The sequence below is a fragment of the Microcebus murinus genome, chromosome 12 (assembly GCF_040939455.1).
Source record: "Microcebus murinus isolate Inina chromosome 12, M.murinus_Inina_mat1.0, whole genome shotgun sequence".
Taxonomy (NCBI): Eukaryota; Metazoa; Chordata; class Mammalia; order Primates; family Cheirogaleidae; genus Microcebus; species Microcebus murinus.
This window is the reverse complement of record NC_134115.1, coordinates 84,570,392-84,592,878: the sequence shown is the minus strand read 5'-3', so window position 1 is coordinate 84,592,878 and position 22,487 is coordinate 84,570,392. Positions and strand designations below refer to the sequence as shown.

General features: G+C 40.4%; 1 protein-coding gene and 1 pseudogene across 1 annotated transcript in view; both read left to right on the top strand.

Moving 5' to 3' along the window:
* The window catches only part of MAPKAP1 (MAPK associated protein 1), a 221,129-nt gene that overhangs the window by 152,167 nt on the left and 46,475 nt on the right, over window positions 1-22,487 (top strand).
* On the top strand, window positions 39-22,206 carry LOC142874319 (zinc finger protein 42 homolog; annotated as a pseudogene).

The following is a 22,487-nucleotide window of genomic DNA, read 5'->3' as shown; positions in this document are numbered from 1 at the left end:
TTCATGCCTGCTTTGTCCGTTGCACACTTGCTTAGCAGTCATGTGTTTGGGACTTCTCACTGATCTGGCTTCCCTAGGCAGAGTGGAAGTGACTGTGTTCCAAGGAAGACTGCAGCCTTCCTGCCAAAAGTGCATCCCAAAGTGAAATGATTGATTTTGTGCTTCTTGGTAGGGTCTGCATCCTGTTTCACTCACTCTGTGATTAATGTTTTTGTGTTAAATTACGTCTTCCTATGTTAGGAGCATCCTTGGAAAGATGTTAGAAATAAGAGGCCTTTTCTGAGGCAAAGTATATTTTGTATAAAAGCAACTGTCAGTATCATTGTTCAGACATCAAGTTTTAGAACATTTTAACTATTTGCATATCCTATGGGAGGCAATGTAGTGATTTCTTGTGCTATGTTGAGAACTTACTTACTTAACTTCGTTCATTCTGTCTGTTCAGAGTTTCCAAGTTGTGAGTTTTTGCCATCCTCTCCTCTGTACTCCCGCCGACTCAAGGGGCAAGTGATGTGTGAAAACTGCGATTATGGCAGCAGACTGTCTGTGGTTATTCCTGCTTCAGGGCTTTTACACAGGCTGTTTCTTCCACCTGGAACCTCTTTTCTCCATTCTGGTTAACTCTTTCTCATCCTTCATCTCAGTTTAAATGTCACATCTTTAGAGAGGCCATCATGATCTCCTTGTCCCCCATTACTTAAACTTGATCTGTCCCTCATTTGGGGGGCTCTTATATTAATAATCTGCCATAGAGCATACTACTTTTTCTCCATTGCATGTATTTCTATTTATAATTATATATTTTTCTGAATGATTGTTTGATGTCTATCTCCCTCACTAGATTGTCAGGTTCGTGAGGGTGTCCCTGACCCATACCAGGTTGCCCTTCATTAATTTCGCAACCCACTATAGACAGTGTACTGCAGGAGCTCAGTAAATATAGACTGAATGATGACTGAATGGTAGATCTTTTTTTGTTTTGTTTTGAGACAGAGTCTCACTCTGTTGCCCACGCTAGAGTACAGGTGTTATCATAGTTCACCGTAACCTCAAACTCCTAGGCTCAAGTGATCCTCTAGCTGAGTAGCTGGGACTATAGAAACACACCATGACTCCCAGCTAATATTTCTATTTTTAGTAGAGACAGGGTTTCGCTCTTGCTCAGGTTGGTCTCGAACTCTTGAACTCAAGCAATTCTCCCGCCTCAGCCTCCTAGAGTGCTAGGATTACAGGCATGGGCCATTTTATTTTAATCAGCTTTTTAAGTTATCTTCAGTGGGAGAGTTGGTTAAAATCACTTAGTTTACCTTTAACAGAAAGTGAAACCCTGCTTAATTATCCAATATAGGGATATACCATAAGTTATCTGACTACTTTTCCAGTGTTACAAAGGTATTAGAAATAATACTGTGAAAGCTATCATTATATATAAATCTTTGTTGCACTTTAGATCTTTTCTCAATATATAGTTCCAAAAGCAGAAATACTGGGGAAAGCATTTTTTATGTCTCTTGATACTTTCTGGTATATTATATCATACTAAGTTGTACTACAGTCCCTCGTATTTAAGTATGTCTGTTCCCCCTCTATTCTCCCCAGCAGTGAGGATTCTTTTTAAAATGTTATGTATTTATTTTTGGGGAGTGGGGTCTTGCTTTGTTGCCTGGGCTGGTCTCAAACTCCTAGGCTCAAGTAATCCTCCCACCTCAGCCTCCCTAGCAGTGAGATTACAGGCAGGCACCACCATGCCTGGCTAGCAGTGAAGATTCTTTTTGAAGTATTTTTGATAGGTGGAAAGTATTACATTGTTGCTTTAAAATGTTATCTTATTTATTAATTCATTCACTTTTGAGACAGAGTCTCACTCTGTAGCCTGGGCTAGAGTGCAGTGACGTTATCATTGCTCACTGCAACCTCCAACTCATGGGCTCAAGCGATCCTCCTGCCTCAGCCTTCCAAGCAGCTGGGCTTACAGGCCTGTACCACTATACTTGGTTAATTTTTTTACATTTTAGTAAAGACAGGGTCTCACTCTTGCTCAGGTTGGTCTTAAACTCCTGACCTCAAGGGATCCTCCCACTTCGGCCTGCCGGAGTGCTAGGATTACAAGACGTGAGCTACTGCGCCCAGCCAAAATGGTCTTATCTTAGATTGTTGATAGGGATGAAATTTTTCACAAATGTTTACTACTTATTTGAATTTCTTGGGCCATTTGGAAATCAGTGATTTTTATTTCTACATTTATTTACATAAGGTACTTATAACTAGTTGTAGACTGTGGGGACCCCAACACCCCACGCATGGGTGTGGCAGCTCATGCCTGTAATCCTAGCACTTTAGGAGATTGAGGTGGGAGGATCACTTGAGACCAGCCTGAGCAATTTAGTGAGACCCTGTCTCTACAAAAATTTAAAAACTTAGCCGGATGTGGTGGCATGTGCCTGTAGTCCCAGCTACTCAAGAGGGTGAGGCAAGAGGATCACTTGAGCCCAGGTGTTTAAGGTTCAGTGAGCTATGATCGTGCCAAGGCACTCTAGCCCAAGCAACAGAGGGAGACTCTGTTTCAAAAAAAAAAAAAGGCAAATCATCATGCTAAAGTCATGAAAGAGCACAACATGGAAAAGAACCAATGGCCTTTATCTGAGGGAAGATTGAGGCAAAAGAGGTGAGATCAATACCTAGGACTGCTTTTGCCCTGATGAAAGAAATCCAGGGTGTGCCAGGGTTAGAGATTCCCCAAAGGAGAACAAATAGAAAACATGTAGTAAGATAGTAGATTTAAATTAAAATGTATTGGTAAGTGAATTAAATGTTTTAGTTTTCTTTTTTTAAAAGGTCATCAGGCTGAATTTTTTTTTAAATATCCAAAACAAAGACACTGAAAGTTTTAAGTAAGTATGTTTTAGCCACATTAACATGAGCCGAAATACATTTTTAGACATAAAAAGCATTCATAATGACAAAAGGTTCTATATACTCAGAAAATTTAACAATTCTAAATGTATATGCCTCAAAATGTATAATGCAAAACTGAAGAATTACTAAGAAAAGTATTATATAAATTTCCAATTATGGAGAGAGATTCTTAACTCTGAGTAATTGAAAGAACAAATATATTTTTAAAAAATTAATATAGAAATTTGAAAAACCATTAAACTTAGTCTCATAGACATGGACAGAGAATATTTTACCTACAACTGCAGAATACATATTTCTTTCAATCACACATGAACATATCCCAATATGGACCATATACCAGGTAATAAAGTAAGTCTTAAATATCAATGGATTGAAATCATATGTGATATGTTTGTTCTCTGATCACAATGAAATTAGAGTAGAAATCAAGAAAAAGGCAACAAGAGAATCTGCATATGTTTGGAAATTGAGAAATAAAGTTTCTGAACCTGTGGTTTAATAATAATAATGGAAATCAGAAAATGTTTTATCTGAAAGATAATGAAAATTCTACATACGAAAATTTGGGGATATAACTAAAGCATTATTTAAAGGAAATTTTACAGCCTTCAAATTCGTATATTATAAAAGAAGAAAGGCTGAAAAGGAATGAGCTAAGCATTCAGCTCAAGAAATTAGAAAAGAAGCAGAAAAAGAAACCTAAAGACAGCAAAAGAAAGGAAGCAATAAAGATAAGAGCAGAAATTAATGAGATAGAAATTTTGATGCCTCTGTTTTGTTTCGTAAAAAAAAAAAAAATTTGAAACATCAAAAGCAAGAATTGGTTCTTTGGAAAGACTAATAAAATCAATAAACTTCTAATGAAATGGATCAAAAACAGGGACAAGAAATTATAGAGAAATACAAATAGTAATAGGAATGAAAAGGAGATACACTATAGATCCTGCCATTAAACAGATAATAAAGACTTGAAAAATCATACCAAAAATATTGAAAGTGTAGATGAACAAATTCCTAGAAAAAGACAACTTAGCAAAATTGACACAAAAAGAATAAAAAACCTGAATATTCTCATAACTATTTTGAATAATTGAATTAGTGATTAAAAACCTTCACACAAAGAAAATCCAGACCCACTTCACTACTGGCTAGTTCTACCAAACACTCAAGGAAGAAAAAAACTCCCATTTTACATCAGCTATTCCAAAGAATAGAAAAAGAGGTTACACCGTCCAGTTTATTTTAAGAGACTGTCATAATCTTAGTACCAAACCCCAGGGAAGACCATATAACACAGAAAATTTTCAGGCCAATCTTTCAAATATAGATGTAAAAATCCTAAACAAAATATAAACAAACTGAATCCAGCATTACATTAAAAGAATAATATAGCATTACCAAGTTAGGTTAATTCTAGAAGTACAAATTTGATTTAACATTAGAAAAACCCAGTCCATATAGTTTGCCACAATAACATATTAAAAGGAGAAAAATCATCTCAGTAGATGTGGAATGTTTTTCAGCCATTAAAAGTTGTGTTTATCACAGTTTCATAATAAGAAAAATAGCATTAAGGGGAAAATATGTCAACATAGACTCATCCCAATTATGTAAAAACAAAAAGTATAGAAGAAAAATTGGAAGGAGGATATTAATAGTTGCAGTCTCTGATTGGCAAGATTCTGGGTAATTCATTTTCCTTCCTCTTAAATACTTGTTCTTTCCAGAGTTTCTAATGTGAGTATGCATGACTTTCTAAGGTGAAAGAGCAAACAGGAAACAAGGGCAAGTTCACATACATAAAGATTATATAGTAAAAACATCTCTTAGTGTAACAATCCTTGGGACACTTGAAATCTCAAACTATTCATAGTAGCACACCATGGTGTGCCAAAGGAAATGTTATACTAACACACCCTTTTGTAGCGTGGTAATCTGAGTTTTTTTTACCTGACAGAAATGAATAATCACTCTCTCTCACCCTGTCATTTTCTTTTATTCTTTAAAGACTCACCTTAAACATACTTGAGGAACTAATTCACAAATAGTAACTTTGTAGTGGATTCTGTTTCAAAATACTGACTATTTATTATACAAATAAGATAAAGCACTATTTATTAGCATCTTCATAAATTTTTTGGATATGTAGCATACATGTAAAACAATTTTCAGATAATGAAAGTATCTATAGTAGAAACTAAGTCTTTTTTCTTCCATCTCCTAATTCCCCTCCCAGAAATGGCAGTTGTTCCTAGTTTCTTCCATGTTTTTCCAGGGATCATCTATGCATATGGAAGCATATTCTGTGTGTGTGTGTGTGGGTGTGTGTGTGTGTGTGTGTGTAAACATACACATTTGTATTCCTCTCCCTTTAAAAACACAAATGATAGCAAAATATCATTAGTGTTCTACATCTTCGTTTTATCATTTTAACGGTATAGTGTAGAAATTATTCCACATTAATCCACATATTATTCTACATATAAATTCACCTATTCTTTAAACTGCTGCACAGTATTACACAGTATATTATGATTTCAAATTCAGTTGTTTTGTTGTTGTTGTTGTTGTTGTTGTTAATGAGCCCAACTTTCTTACATTAGGAAAGAGAAGCTGTGAGGATTGGTGGATAAAGCTTTGAAATCTGGGCTGTAGTTCTTACTCCACTTCTAAGCATGAACGTGGTTTTTTTGGTTTCTTTTCCCTGAGACAGGGTGTTGTTCTATCACCCCTGTTAGAGTGCAGCTCACTGCAACCTCAAACTCCTGGACTCAAGTGGTCCACCTGCCTCATCCTCCCAAGTAGCTGTGACTACAGACATGCACCACCATGCCCAGCTAATTTTTCTACTTTTTGTAGAGATGGGGTCTCGCTCTTGCTTAAGCTGGTCTTGAACTCCTGGCTTTAACCAATCTTCCCTACTTGCCCTCCAAGTGTTAGGATTACAGGCATGATCCATCACACCCCACCTCAATTCAACTTCTTAATAGGTAGCTATTGAAGAACAATGTATGGTTCTTAGTTGGAATTTCTACTAAAAAAAAACTTTTTTAAAAAGCTTTTTCTACCCTGACATCACTGAAATGATTTAACATAAAAAAACAAGCTTTTTCTATAAAAAGAATAAATTGTTTCTGTAATTTACTTCCATTTTACAAAGACTAATTATATTTCATTGATTTTAAACCATTGACTACCTATCGCTCTTTGTAAGTGCTGGTCAGGGCTTCTTTCATTTATACGGTGACTTTGACTCAGAGTGTAAGAACTCCAAGTATCTTGCAAACCCTTCAAGATATGGATGCCAAGGCTTACAGAGGTCACACAAGTAAACTAAGACCATGGGTCAGGCGCAGTGGCTCACGCCTGTAATCCTAGCACTCTGGGAGGCAGAGGTGGGAGGATCTCTTGAGCTCCTCAGGAGTTCGAGACCAGCGTGAGCAGGAGTGAGACTCCATCTCTACTAAAAATAGAAAAAATTAGCTGGGTGTAGTGGCACACACCTATAGTCCCAGCTATTTGGGAAGCTGAGGCAGGAAGATCACTTGAGCCCAGGAGTTTGACATTGCAGTGGGCTATGATGATGCCACTGCACTCTAATCAGGGTGGCAGAGCAGGACTCTGTCTCAAAAAAAAAAGTTGGATTAAGAAAAAGAAAAATATTTCAAAAATAGGATTTTTCGTTTTTATTTCTGTTGATGTCTTTGATCAGGACCAGCTCACTATCCTTAAAGGCATTTTAAATATGAACTAAATTATGATCATGTATTATGCAGTACTTAAGAGAATGTGCTTTCAAACCAAGCTGCCCCAGTTCACAGTCTGACCCTGTCACTTACTTAGCTATGTGATGTGGGATAATTTAACCTCTATTGGGTAGTTTATCTGCCCTCATAAGGTTGATAGGATTCAGTGAGTTTTAATAATCATACAGCCCTTATAACAGTGACTGGCATATAGTAAGTACTCAATAAATGTTAACTGTAATTAATAAATAGTGAAAGAGCAGCAATCTGTGGCTGATCTAGCAGATGGGACAGAGGTGTGGAGGTCTGGAATCATAGAACTGGCAGATCCCGTGAGGAGAGGGGAGTGATCTGGAGTGGAGAAGAAAAGAGAATAGGGTGGCGGAGCAAGTCTGTAAGTCTGTGTCATAGGACCAGAGAACTTAGAAGGAGGGTGCTTTCCAGCAAATGTGTTTGGGTGTCCCAGAATGGATGTATACTTTATAAATAAAGCCATTTGTTTGTGAAGACTGTTTGCCATAAGAGTGAATATAACTCTTTCAGTTTTTCTTCCAAGGAGGAATGGGGCAAACATTTTATGTCAACCACATGAGAGGAAGTTTTTAAAAACTGTTTATTCAGGCTAGGCACAATGGCTCACACCTGTAATCCTAGCGCTCTGGGAGGCCAAGGCAGGAGGATTGCTTGAGGCCAGGAGTTCAAGATCATCTTGAGCAAGAGCAAGACCCTGTCCCTACAAAAAGATAGAAAATATTAGCCAGGCATAGTATCACATGCCTGTAGTCCCAGCTTCTTGGGAGGCTGAGACAGGAGAATCGCTTGAGCCTAGAAGTTTGAGGTTGCAGTGAGCTGTGATGATGCCACTGCACTCTATCCAGGGTGACAGAGAGAGACTCTGTCTCAAAAAAAAAAATTTATTCAGGCCTACTATTATAAGGCATTGTGCTAGAGATTTTACAAATGCTTTCTTTTATAATTTTCTTAACTGCCCTACAAGATACTGTTCGTATTGTGAAGAGAGGCTATGATTTGCCCAAAGTTAGCCAGCCAATGAGTCATAGAACCAAAATTCTAAGTTTTTCTGATTCCAGAATCCACGCTGAGATTGTCAGTAATACAAGTTAGATTTTCAATCCCAAGAATGCTGATGACAATTTTCTTTATATACTGTGAGAAAGAAGCTTGCAAATGAAGCTGATAAGACAAGAGTTTCTGCCTAGGGACTGAGAGCTAACATTTGTGCTTGGATCTCAGCCTAAATAAGAAAATGACAAGCCAAAGTCCTTGAGCTTTCCAGTTTGGATTCTTGTGTGATAATCTACTACATCCTTCAGCCAACTGTCTGCTAGAAGCTGGAATCAGACCAGAAGGAAGCATAAGTACATTATGGAGAGGATGTAACATTAGAAGACTTCCATTCTTGTCCAAGCTCCTATATAAATCCTGGCACCAAACTGAGCCTTAGTTTCCTTTTCTGCCAAGTGTTGACAGTGACCTTTCCCACCAAACATATGTGGGTAGCCCATCCAGGTCCTTAGAAGACAGGTGCTGCTTGAACCAATTTATTCTTACTACAGCTTTAAGAGAGAAACTCTGGAATTTCCCATTATCCAGGCCAAAATAGAACTGAAATTATACTGGCTTTATGGAATACCAACAAAGTGTCAGACACTGTCTTTCTGTTTTATCACTCACTAGTCTACCATTCAGCATAGTGCTTATAGCACAGTTATTAGAATCAAACAGACCTTGGGTGAACCACTTGCAGCTTCTGATATCGGATAAATCATGTCACCTCTCTGAGCCTCAGTTTCCTGCGTAAATAGTTGGATTTATGTCACAAAGGTTTTGTGAGGATTGAATGAGATATATAAGAACTGTTACTACACCAACCTTTTTTGCCAGTGTGGTCATCATCCTTATTTTATAGAAGAAGAAACTAAGGCTCAGAGGGGTAAAGTGATTTGCTAATGTCACATGGACAGTAATGAAGGGCCTGGAAAACTGTGCCTTTTTTTCCATTAAGTCTAGTGAAAAAGCTGAATCTAATTATTTTATTTCCTAAATAGCAGTTGTTGTAGAAGTGGCTTGAGTTCTTTAAACATCAGTGTAACCTCCCTTGATCTCCTTTCCTTTTGAAGGAGATTCCCAGGATTCTTAAGATCTTCCATTATTTCACTACCTTATTGAAATTCTTAATTTCCTTTATTTAAGGTTATACTGAGAAAGGGCCTAAACTCACCAGGTGGGTGATCACCCAGATGAGTGGACTGCAGTAAGGGAGAACAGCTGTGGGTTTCAGTCTGAGAGCCCTCATCTTCCTCCTTTGGTTTCCCTTTGAAGATCCAGGAGAGGAGGCAACTCCTAGAAGCCTCTTAGACCACCTGGCTGCTACTGCCTGGGCTCAGTTAGAGTCTTTCTCCGTATTCCTCTCTGATCACTGACTCCCCTGAATGGATTTGCTCACTCTCACACTGAACTGTGACCCCACACATACTGGACAGGACCCAGGTCGGAGTCCCCTCTGCGGAGTCCCAGTGTCTGTGATCAGGCCTGGCACGTTCCCTCTGGTAGAGGGGACCTCCTGAGCACTGTGGCTTCAAGAGTCAAGTATGTGATGGCTTTTAAGTAGAATTTGGGTTTGAGTGAGCATCTTTGTGTGTAGGGGTTTCCTTGTTGGGCTACCACCACCACTACCAAATAGCGAGAGAGGGGAAAATAGCAAGTGTAGAGAGAGAATAAATACTGGCTTTGTCCTGGTATGTTTCCAGATCTTCTTTGCGAAGCTTGTTTATCCTAGGCTGGTTCTTCCTCTGTCGGTGCACTCTGCCAGCCCTGGAGACTCCCTGGTGGTTCCAGTGTGCTTCTGGAGGTTTGCCTTCTTCAGTTACAAATCACTAATCTCTCCAATTTCTATCATGTGACTTAAATACCAGGGCTTTAGACCTCTTTTATTATATCACAACAGCACACTTCAAATACAGAAGAAAATGTGATCATGCAAATAAACTCTATTTACAAAAATAGAAATGGCTTGTGGTGTTCATTGTACATATTGTAGGTTGATATATTGCCGAAAGCCAGTTATATGTCTGTCTAAATAGTTTTCTATATGGGTGAGGGTTTTTTAAAGTTGATATTGCATAATAGTTCCCTGCTTGCGGCACACTATCAGAATTGAAATGAACAAGAAGCATCCCCAACAGAAGAATGCTGTGCATCTACTTCTTTCTGTCTGGTTAATTTGGGCCAGTTTGGCAGTGTGTTGTAGAGGGAAAGGCAAGATGTTTGGAGCCACTGTGTGACCTTGGGCAAGTCCTTCACCTTTGTGGGCCTCATTTCCCCATCTGTAAAATGTGATGGCAGTTCATACCCTATAAGGCTGTTGTGAGGATTAGACTGTTGAAACAAGTAAATGAGATTGGAGTTCATTATGTGCTTTTTTTTTCCCCCATCATTTTTTTGGGGGGTGGTTTTTTGTTGTTTTTTGGTTTGGGAGGGTTGTTTTTTAGACAGAGTCTTGCTCTGTTGCCCAGGCTAGAGTGCAGTGGTGTCAGCCTAGCTCACAGCAACCTCAAACTCCTGGGCTCAAGCAATCCTCCTGCCTCAGCCTCCCGAGTAGCTGGGACTACAGGTGTGTACCATCACACCTGGCTAATTTTTCTATTTTTTGTAGAGATTGGGTCTTGCTCTTACTCAAGCTGATCTTGAACTCCTGACTTCAAGCCATCCTCCCACCTTGGCCTCCCAAAGTTCTAGGATTACAGGCATGAGCCACTGTGCCCAGCCCACCATGTGCTTTTAATATGCTCAATGCACTGTATAAGTGTTGGCCATTGCTGAGTGTCTGTGTGCCTGAGACACGGAGAGCAAGTGCCTATCAGAGGAACCACAGCTTGTCTGAGCATGTGTATGGTGGCCTTTTCAGTCCCTGTTATTCCTGTTTTCCCTCTAGCCTCTTAGACTTCCCCCAGGCCCCTTTGAGCAATGGCCAGCACTGAGGGTAGCTGATACTTGGGGCAAAGAGCTATGCTGACCTTTACTAGAAGCAAACTTGTGTCCTGTCCACACCTCCTTCTTCAGTAATGAGTGCCTGAATTGTGTGAGGTAGGCCGAGAACTTCCACGTGAATTGCATTTTTCACTCTCCCCCTTTCTTAAAAGTTCCCCCCTTTTCATTTTATCATTAGGTAGTAATTAGTATTCAAGGGAAATTGGTCTTAATATATTAAAATTGGTTAAGTGCATTTAGACCTGTACCACAGCCAATGTCTTATTGGAAAACGTAATTGGGGACTCTGTGTATGTAATTAATTGAATTACAATTAAGAACTTTCATTAAGCGATACACTGGTACATTAGAGCAGTAAGGAAACATGTTTGATGAGCCACAAACCCTATCTGGGCTCTAAGTGAGGGCATGGAGATTTGCATCCTTCTGGTAGACTCCTAGTCCCAGAATTTGCCCTGCAGGTCTTGACTAATGGTTTGGTAATGCATCAGGTGACATTTCTGCAGCAACTCGGGATGGGAGGTGAGTTTTTCTTTCAGCATATGTGCCCTCATTCTCTGACTCTGGAGTCAGGGAGATGGACACTGTGGTGCTGATCAGATGTTATAGTTCTTAGATATTTTGCCATGTAAATTGTCAAAAATGCCGGACTCCTTAGAAGCCCCCATTACTTTTCTTATGCTTTGTTTTTTTGTTTTTTGTTTTTTGATGTTTTTTTAGAGACAGGGTCTCCCCTGGGGTTTGAAAATGGACAAAGGCATATTGGAGGAAAAGGAAGTAATGGGAATTCTGTCAGGAGTCTAACTTCTAAGTAAATCTGTAATGAACCATTGGTCCAGACCCTTAAATGATCATGCTTCATTCTCTAAAGCTGTGGTCCCCAACCCCTGGGCTGAGGACTGGTATTAGTCCCTGGCCTGTTAGGAACCGGGCCCCATAGCAAGAGGTGAGCAGTGAGTGAGCGAGCGAAGTTTCATCTGTATTTACAGCTGCATCCATGGCTCGTCATCACTATCCCCCATCCCCCACCCTTGTCCATGGAAAAATTGTCTTCCATGAAACCAGTCCCTGGTGCCAAAAAGATTAGGGACTGCTGCCTAAAGGGTAGTTGGATTCACTTTGGATATATATTTATTCAGGCATCCCCAAAAGCTTGACTGAGCCTTCCTCTGGGCCAGCCACTATGTTGGTACTTGGAAGGTGGAGGAGATCCAGCCCCTACATCATGGAACCCACAGTTGTGATCAGTCCTACAAAGAGTGGAGAGCAGGGACCAGAGCTGATGGGATTACTAGTAGAAGGCTTCATTGAGGAAGAAGAAAAAGCAGTTAGATAATGAGTAAGAGAAGAATGTTCCATGCTGAGGGACTGCCTTAGGATGAGAAGGAGCTCAGCATATTTGGGAATGAATGAATGGAATGGAATGAGTGAGGGAGAGAGTGCTGAAAGATGAGAGATAGGCAGGGTCTAGAATGCAGAGCCCCTTCCATGAGCTGCTCGTTAGAAATTCTATAAACTTGAAGCTGTTTCTTTCTGATCACCTCATCAAACAAGATTACCTTGATTTATTGAGAGGGGTCTGAAACCTCCATGTGGAAAGTCCTCTATCCTGGCTGGCTCTGGCTCCAAGAGTTTAATCAATTAAGCACTGACAGCAAAGATCCCTGCCCTGGTGGTGGCATGGCAGATTCTAATGAAGGGTATATCCTACTGTGTGATCCTGTTGGCTTTAAAGAGATTACTGCAGAGTGGCAGGTAGGCATGAGCGTCTGTGTGTGTGCCTGTGTGTATGTGTTATAGTATATCATCTATTGATTGTTTTTTAGAGACCAGCAAAAATGACTAGTAGCTGAAGGGAAGTGTTTAATAGAAGAGAAGTTTTGGGCTTATGAGTCTTTGGGGACTTAAAAGGCCCCTGGAAAAAAAAATGTGATGGATGCAGAGAGCTAAGGAAGATTTTTTTCTCCATGACTCACTTAGGCATCCAGCTCTGAGACTTACTGAAGGAGTGGAAAGAGTTAGGTTACCCTGACTTCTTTGTTTTGCCAGGGCCCGGCATGATTGTGTTCTCTTCAGATATTCTTATGGCCCGTGGAGTTGTACCTCTCTAGCTCATCTAAGGAACACTTTACTCAAAGAGGTTATGTGGTAGTTAAGTGCACAAATTTGGAATCAGGCAGACCTGGGTTCAATTTCTAGCTGAGCTTGCCCTAATTGTATGACTGCACTAGCAGGATGACATTCTGAGCCTTGTTTTTCTCTTCTGTAAAAATAGGGTAATATCTAGGGGGAAGGGATGAGATAGCAGGTCCTCGCATGCACCGAGGTGGCACGGGCAAAGGCACTAAGTGCTAGGATGTGTGGTCAACAAAACAGATGAGACCTTGACCCTCACAGAACTTACAATCCAGCAGAGCAGGTGTTTGGTGAAGATGACTTACCCAGATCACTACTACCTGGAAGTGATTGATATATCCTGGTGCAAACCTTCAAGAAGGAAGCAGGCAAGACAACATGAGCCAGCAACTGAAGAAAAGGGCAAAGACAAGTGGCTGGAAAGGTGTGGGTAAAAAAGCCCTCAGTAGGGCCAAACTGAGGCAAGCCAAGCCCAGCCAAGCCCAGCAGGCAGAAGTGGAACCTGTCAGCACAGCATGGGCCATGCACGATGGCAACGTGTGTTCTGAGACTAGCCCTCCAGCTCTTGAAGAGGAAGTCTTCCCCGACTGCTACAATAGAATGCATAAGAGGTGAGTTCTGTGAACCCATCCTGGAAGAGGACTCACTTTTTAAGTCCTTAGAATACCTAAAGGAAGGACCAGACCAAGAGCCTCCTCAACAGGTTCTTGAAGCAAGCTCCTTTCTGCCCTGTTCCTTAGAGTAAATGAAATGGGGCTATATAAGAGTTTCTCCAAGAGATTGATGAAGTGAATTCACTTGAGTATTTGGAGTACATGACAGGCAAGAAGCTTCCACCTGAAGGAATACCTGCTGTTGACTTATCAGATCCTAAACACCTCGCAGAATTTGTTAGAAAGAAGCCCCCCAAAAATAAAGATTATCTACAGACCATCCCTTGTCCTCAGAGTGGCTGCCCGCAAAAAGTTGAGGAACACAGCTGCCCTGAAAAAGCACCTGCTCGTTCATGCTCCCTGAGACCACGTGTGCGCAGAATGCGGGAAGGCGTTTGCTGAGAGCTCCAAACTAAGAGACATTTCCTGGTTCATACCGGAGAGAAGCCGTATCAATGCACTTTTGAAGGATGCGAAGAGCGCTTTTCCCTGGACTTCAATTTGCGTACACACGTGCGCATCCACACTGGGGAGAGGCATTTTGTGTGTCCCTGTGACGGCTGCATCAGGAGGTTTGTTCAGTCAAATAACCTGAGAACTTGCATGTTAACTCACGTGAAGGTGCAAAAGTACCTGTGAAGAAGAAGATGGAAAAGAGTCCTTCAACAGGATGAGCTTATTAACAAATAAATGATCAGCAACAAATATACCTCATTGATTATTGTTTTTAAATTATTATTACAGCCCTAAAAGGCATATTCTTTATTGTTAATAAGGTGCTCCTATACTTTGGGATGCCATTTTAAAACATCTTGTATTCTATAGTGTCCTTCCAACGGGAAGGTCAGTGATAAGTTTATTTCAAAAGCATAATAGATTATGTATTGAATTATTGGATATGAGACTTATTTTCACATACTATAAATGTGAAAATAACTTGGATATTTAGTTTTGTAGCTTCCAATTGCTTAGCTTCTGCCTTTTAAATATGTACTTCATGACACATGTGATAATCCTAGAAATTTCTAATCCTAAAGAATGAATATTTTGTAGTAGTAAATAAGTGAGTAGTTTTAAACATTTTAAAAGTTAAATGTACTATTTTTATTTTCATATTGTATCATACTGTATTAAAATCATAGTTAGACGTGTGTGATTGTTTGATAATGTTAATCCATCTGAATCCATTTTAGATATTTCTAAATAAAAGTACATAAATTCCCCCCCCAAAAAAAGAGGGTAATATCTACCTTAAAGGGGCATTGGGAAAATTAAATGAGATAATGTATTTAAAATGCAAGCAAAGTGTCTGGCATAGTAAGCACTCAGTAAATGTTACCTGCTATTGTAGTTTTTGAAGCAGGATTCCTGTTCTCGATGAACTCAGTCTGAATGGAAAACTAGGATTTGTGTGTTAGGTTCTCTTAACTGAGGTAAACACAAGGGATGATATACAAACCTCAGGTACTGTGGTCAACCTGTGTTGCATGAAACCTCATTCCACCAATAGAATTAATTGAGCATCTACTGTGTGACAGACAGTATGCTGTGGAATGTTCCTGCCCTTAAGGAGCTCCTGCTCCACAGGGGAGTACAGACAGTTATCATACAAGAGACTTGTCCTGGAGAGCCTTCAACAAAGGGCCATAGGGAGAGGCATCAGGAAAGCTTCCATCTGGACTAGACCCAAAAGTGTGTAAATTTTGAAGAGTGTAAAGGACATTCTGACCAGATAGTATAACCTGAGGTAAGTCTAGTTTGGCTGGAGCAAGAGGGGTGGTTCTGTATGGGGAGTAGCAATAAGACTTCAAGATAGAGTAGAACAGGAGAGGATTTATTTACTCTTTATTCAGTTACTGGCACCACAGTGTTTTATTTTGTGCTGGGTCCTGAGCTAGATATTGCCCACACCTTTGAAGAACTTCTTTCTCCCCAGCCTCAACATTTTGTTTTTCACCACTCCCCTTCACAAACTCTTTACTCCAGCCAAAGGCAAACATATATACGTGCTCACACCCTGTGGACTTCATGTTTTTTCCCATACTCCTTCTCTGTGGATTGCCTGCCCCCCTTTCCATCACCTGGGAATCCTACCATTCTCCTAAATTTACGAAGCACAGAACAGAACCTGGCATGGTTGGTGCTGGGTGACTGCTGGCTTGGAAGGAACAGTCAACAGGTGTGCTGTGGAGAGTGTAAAGGCGAGGAGGTAACAAAGCCCATTGATCTTCTGGTTGAGTTCTAAAGTTGGCATAGATCGCTCTGGAGAAGGGAGACAGGAGTTGCTTCAACTTACAGCTATTGAGATCAGGGTCCTTTAGTCTTGGTCTGAGACTCATTGAACCATAAAATGAATTTTAAAGTCTCATGCAGTTTGTGTCTAAGAATACAGGAAATCTGTCAATAATATCCAGTTAGTTCATCTGTGCCTTTAGTTAATGATTCATGCCTATTTGAAAGAAAGTCATTGACAGGATGCAGTGGCTCATGCCTGTAATCCTAGTACTCTGGGAGGCCAAGGTAGGAGGATTGCTTGAAGCCAGGAGTTTGAGACCAGCCTGAGCAAGAGTCAGACCCTGTCTGTACAAAATATGGAAAAATTAGCTGGGTGTGGTGGTGTACACCTGTAGTCCCAGCTACTCAGGAGGCTGAGGCAGGAGGATTGTTTGAGCCCAAGAGTTTGAGGTTGCTGTGAGCTGTGATGACACCATAGCACTCTAGCCCAGGGCAACAGAGCGAGACCCTGTCTCAAAAAATTAAAAAAAAAGAGAGAGAGAAAGAAAGTCATGTATCTCTAAATGTTTCCCTCAATTCCAGTGAAATCACATATATGAAAACGCTTTTTAAACTATAAAACAGTATTTGTTACAATTAGCTTGGTTTGGTCATCTGAAAATAATCCTGTTACTCTTATAATATGTGTATCTGTTGTCAGGTTGTAACACATACACACAGCTGTACCTGCACTTTTGTGTCCCATTATTATCCAAGTAGACATTAGGGACAATGAAAACATGGCATAATTACCAATAAAGACAATGATTCTCAAACATTTTGGTCTTAGGGAACTCTTTATACTCTGAGGACCCCAAAGAGTTTTTGCTTGTTGGGTTGTATCTATTTATTGTATTAGGAATAAAAACTAAGATTTATTAATTGATTAAAAAAAAATCCATTACATGTTAACATAAAAAACAAATTTTATGAAAAATAACTATAATTTCTTTAAAATTTATAATGAGAAGAGTGGTACTATTTTATATTTTTGTAAATTTCTATAATCTCTAGCTTATAAAAGATACCTGGATTTTCATATCTGCCTCTGTATCCAGTTTGTTACAATACATTGTTGGTTGAAGTATATGAAGAAAATTTGGCCTAACCCAGATATGTTGTTGGAAAAGGGAGGAGTATTTCAGTAGCCTTTTCAGATAATTATAGATATTAATTTTCATCACTATACCAAAATTCAAGGAATAGTTTCTTAAAGGTTAGTTGCAGTATGGAATCAGAATCAACCATATCAATGAACTTTTTATTCCTTTGTACACTTGTAAAAGAATGGGCAGGAAAAAGGCAAATAATGTCTTACTGTTATTATTATGAAAATAGTATGGAAATTATGGACCCCCCAAAGGAGTCTCGGGGATTCTGCCCTCACCCGCCACCCCTCCAACCATGGTTCCCAGACTGCACTCTGAGAACAGCTGATTAAGTTTGTAGTTACTCAACTCAGTCTCTTACCCGGCCATTGCTTGTAGGAGTTTGGTGAGGGAGATAGGACAGGAACAGCCTTCAGCACCCCTGAGGGAAGGAGGAGAGGAAGAAGCATGGACTCCAGAATCCACTGGCTCTGTCCCAGCTTTTCCTTTCCTAACTGTGGAATCTTGGGCAAGGTTTTGACCTAGCCTTGACCCTTAGTATCAGAGTTAGAGTTTTAATCTATGTCTCTGAACTCTATATTCCTTTTTTCTTTCTAATGTTATTAAACCCCAAGACCACCTCCCAGCCTTTGGCTGTCTCCCAGTACCTCCTCTTTCTTTGCTGTATGCCTAGACTCCACCTGCCTACTTCCTCACCTTTTGCTTCCCTTTGCCCTCAGGGTAGGCCTGTTTTGCCAGGCTTTATTCCTCTGTTCCTCCTTCCTGATTTGTTACTCCAGAGAGCTAAGCTGCTTCCTCCTTGGATTTTCTGCTTGTCCCCCAAACTGTTCCACACAGAATGCACTCTTCCAGAGCCTTGTCATCAGTCCATTTAAGCTCTGGTGCTCAAGTCACTATTAGGCTCCACCCCAAAATTTGATCTATCACAATATATCTTGGAATTATTACAGCTTGAGCGTTTTGACGCGATACATTATGGTAATCCATGGCACATAGACATTAACAGTCCTGACTTTGACAAAATATATTGTGAAGTCTTTGAAGGCACCATTATAATTTGTCTTGTCATTCACGAGAAGACCAGTTCAGCATTAATGTAGATGAACACAATGTGGCTTTTGTTTCATTTAATTGCTTGTGACCTTTTTAATTGCTAATTCAACAAAATATCAAAGGGTTATATTTCAATTAAATTAACAGTTTAAGAAGTGGTTTTTGTTTTGTTTTTAGTATCTTTATTTTTAAGATGTCTTGGTTTTCTCTACTTTTCACTTTGAGTAGCTAAAAATAACTTGCCTTGAATAGAAGTGGGTACTTAATGTAAAGTTCATAGTACAGTAATAATTTTTAATATGCAAATAGTACAATCCCAAGCATCTTTCATGTGTGGTTTGGGTTCACTCCTTCCCAGAGGATACAAACAGTAAAGTTATACATACAAAGTCAGAGAACTTTTCTGGTTCAAAAACATGCTTTTGGTATAATGCTTTGCTTCAAATATTTGTTCTTAAAGTGTCTATTGTGTGCACCATTTACTGGGCACTTCTTTCTCCCTTGTACTGTTTCCTTTCTGTCCTAGAGCTAGTTTGTAAGTTCCTGCAGATCAGGAGGTCTGCTTTATCCTCACCAGTGTCCACCACGGTCTAGCATACTGTTGACATGGGGAGAGAAGTAGCTGCACATTGCACAGACCCACAGATGTGCCCCCTCATGGCAGCGGCACTCCTGGGCCTACTTTGGAGGTGTCACCAGAACTCCAAAACCAGCAATTGTTTTTATTTAGCAGATAACCTGCTCTAGAGTGAGCAACATGAATTGGAAGTGAGTGCAGGACTGATCCTACTCTACTCCCTCAGGTGCTGTTGCCCTTCCAATCATAAAAAGACACGCCCCTTGTCAGCAGGGGCAAGTCTCAGAACTCACCCAAGTATCAGGGGGACTTAAATCCTCAAATAGGATATGAATTTACACTGTCAGAGAGTAGGAGGTCAGTGCAAGAAGCATTAGTGTGTTGAGCCAGCTCCAGCTGTATAAGTCTTAAACAAAATTAATATAAGGAAATTGACAAGCCTTGCTGGTTATTCCATAGCTTTAAGACCTCTACTAAAATCCTATCATCTCATCTGCCCATTATTAACATTTTAGCAAAATATAAAGTTTTCATTAATCTCCCACAGCAAATTTAGGAGTGAGAACTGGCACTTGTTTGAGCTTTTAGGACTACATTAGCTGGTGTATTAAACAAAATATGTCATTCTTCAGTAGCTTCTGTAAGAAGCTAAATCAATTTCCAGCCATATTTATGCACCACTTTATCTAAAAGCATCTGAATTATCATTTACAGCTAAGATGCTTTATTAGCAGCTGGCATTGAAATTGCTCAGTAAAAAATTATATGTCACGTTATAGTAATTTTTAAATTGGTTTTAATCCAACATCATAAAATGTAAAAATCTTAAGTGTGGGTTTTTTTTTTTTAGTAATTGGCATTTTAGCATAATGAGCTGTTACCCCTTTCCAAATCAAATACCTGCAATATTTAGAAAATACTAATTAGTAAAGAGCTAATTTGTATCTAATAATGGCATTTTCTTAGAGTTAAGTTGTATCTAATACTGGCATTTTCTCAGAAAAGATAGCTTTAAATGATTTTTAAAACATTAAAGAATCTTAATATTTTACCAAAGTTCTCCATAATTCTCATATATAAAATGTTCTAAAATAGAAGTAAATACATTTTGGCAGTTATTTTTCAGTGAAAATGTAAAATAGAGAAAGTAGGTGATTATTCTAAACTCCAAATCCCAGCCAGCCTCTCAGTTCGAGATGTGGACATTACCCAGGAGATGGTAGTGATCATGATCATGGCATTTCTATCCAAAATCACAGGTGTTGCAGAAAAAGGAAACAGGTTACTCAGTGGCCCTTGCAGATGTTGGGTGTGCAGCTCTGCTGTGTCCTAGAGATGTGATCTCAACTAAGTCATTCAGCATCTCTGACGCTCACCTTCCTGTGAGCGCAGAGCCTATTCATCAATACCTTTGTATTGAGCTCTTGCTTTACCCACTGCATGTTGGGACTGGCAGGATCTGGGCTATAGTGGTGAGTTAAGTAGTCCCTATGCCTGCCCTCTTGGGATTTACAGTCTAGTGCCAGAGACAGATAAGTACTACCTGAGTTTGCTGTTCTGTAGGCAAATGCAGGTGTGGTGTTACAAGGAGCTGACCTAGATGTGGGGGGAAGGTTTCCCTGGAGCGTAACTTGCACTTTTCAGGAGGAATAGGGAAGGGACCAGGAGGAAGTGAGGTAGAGAGAAGGGTGACCCGGGCAGAGAGGGCAGCATGTGCAAGATGCTTGAATATGGGATTCTGTCAGAGGCACTTGGTGAATGGTCTGTGAAGTGTGAGGCTGTGTCCCTACTGAGGGGAAGGCTATAGGTGCTTATTCTAGCACTATAGGTGCTAGAATGATCTGAGTTGGGAATTACTATAGTGTTTGGAAATAGAACACACAATTCCTAAATAAATGAGCTGAATGAAAGCATCAGAAACCAACCTTGACTTAAAAAGCTTGCCCTGTAAGCAATAACTGTGGGGAGGAAAAGCATGTTATTGTCAGGCTACCAGTTACATAATAGAATTTTCCAGTTTTGTGCCCAAATCTAGAGTTTTCCATTGCCCCAGCTCTGCCCCAAGGAGTTCTCTCTGGCTTTCCCTGTGAAACCATCTCTAGTGGCTCAACATAAAGTCTAGGAACTCTTGCTCTCTGGTTGGCCTCTGCTTGGCAAGTGTCCCCCCACTCAGCCCCAGGCCCTCACACTGGCAAATGTCACCAGCACTTGCACCTTCAGAAGTCCACATTTCAAATTCTAGAGACTGAGAGAGAGTTTAACTTTGCTTAGTGTAACCTTGGTATGTAACTTAGCCTCCCAGAGCCTCAGGGTCCTCGTCTGTACAATATGGAAAATTACAGGACCTACAAGATTGTCATGAGGCTTAAATCAGTGACATGTGTAAAGTGGTTAGCACTATGCCTAAAATATGGTAAGGATTCATACATATTAGCTTTTATTTTTACTTTTTTATTTTTTGAGACAGAGTCATGCTCTGTCGCCCGGCCTAGAATGCCATGGCGTCAGCCTAGCTCACAGCAATCTCAAATTCCTGGGCTCAAGTGATCCTCCTGCCTCAGCCTCCCAAGTAACTGGGACTACAGGCACATACGACCATGCCAGCTAATTTTTTCTATTTTTAGTAGAAACGGGGTCTCACTTTTGCTCAGACTGGTCTCGAACTCCTGAGTTCAAGAGATTCTCCCACTTCAGCCTCCCAAAGTGCTAGGATTACAGGTGTGAGCTACCACGCCTGGCCCATATTAGCTATTACTGATTTAGTAAAATTTAGTGAGAGTATATACCAGTTCCTGCACTGCTTACAGAAGATATAAAGATGAATAAAAAACTTTACTGACTTTCACAAAGCTTCCAAATTAGGACAGAGCAACCACAGACAATTCTAGTGCAAAGCTGAGTATGATTCTGAGAGTAGAAGAAAAATAAGTATGGCTGCTATTAAACATAGTATGTATTAGATTCTTTACATAAATTTTGACATTCTGGCCGGGCGCGGTGGCTCACGCCTGTAATCCTAGCTCTCTGGGAGGCCGAGGCGGGTGGATTGCTCGAGGTCAGGAGTTCGAAACCAGCCTGAGCAAGAGCGAGACCCCGTCTCTACTATAAATAGAAAGAAATTAATTGGCCAACTAATATATATAAAAAATTAGCCGGGCATGGTGGCGAACGCCTGTAGTCCCAGCTACTTGGGAGGCTGAGGCAGGAGGATTGCTTGAGCCAGGAGTTTGAGGTTGCTGTGAGCTAGGCTGACGCCACGGCACTCACTCTAGCCTGGGCAACAGAGTGAGACTCTGTCTCAAAAAAAAAAATTTTTTTTGACATTCTGTAAATGGTAGAAACTAGAGTTCAGAAAGGTAAAGTCACTTGCTTAAGATCACATAGCAATTTAAAGGCAGAATTTAGGTATTGAGCCCAGGTCTACCTTGCCCCAGGTTCCAATATAAGCCCACTAATATGGAATTCATTGCCAGAACCATCAGAAAAGATTTCATGGAGGAAGTAGAGTTAGAGCTAGCCCAGGGAGGATTCGGGGGGTTTTGACAGGTCTAGGGTAAGGGTGGAAGGGGTGTTCTAGGCCAAGGGCACCACGTGAGCAAAGGCCCAGAAGCAGAAAATCCTGGACCTCTCTGTACAGTCTGAAGGCTTTGGGAGGAGCTGCGAGAAGGTATGTGTGAGAAGTGACAAGAAAGATTGGAAAGTTATGTTTCAGACAGATTATAGGCTGCCTCGATTGCTTGACTGAAGAAAGTATGCTTCGTTCAGGAGGCTGTGAAGCCACAGAAAATTTCTGAGCACCAGTCTTCTTGTTTGCAGTGTCACATATCATGCACACAGTTCTAAGCATTTGGTGAATGAGTGAATGATCGAGGCTTTAGCAAGATGGATGGGAAATGTCTTGTGGTGGCTGGATTGCAGAGGGAGCCTGGTGGCCAGAAGGCCAGTGAGGAGACTGTCACAGACATCCAACTGCCAGCAGGCGCCCCCTGAACCAGTAGGGGCTGTGGGA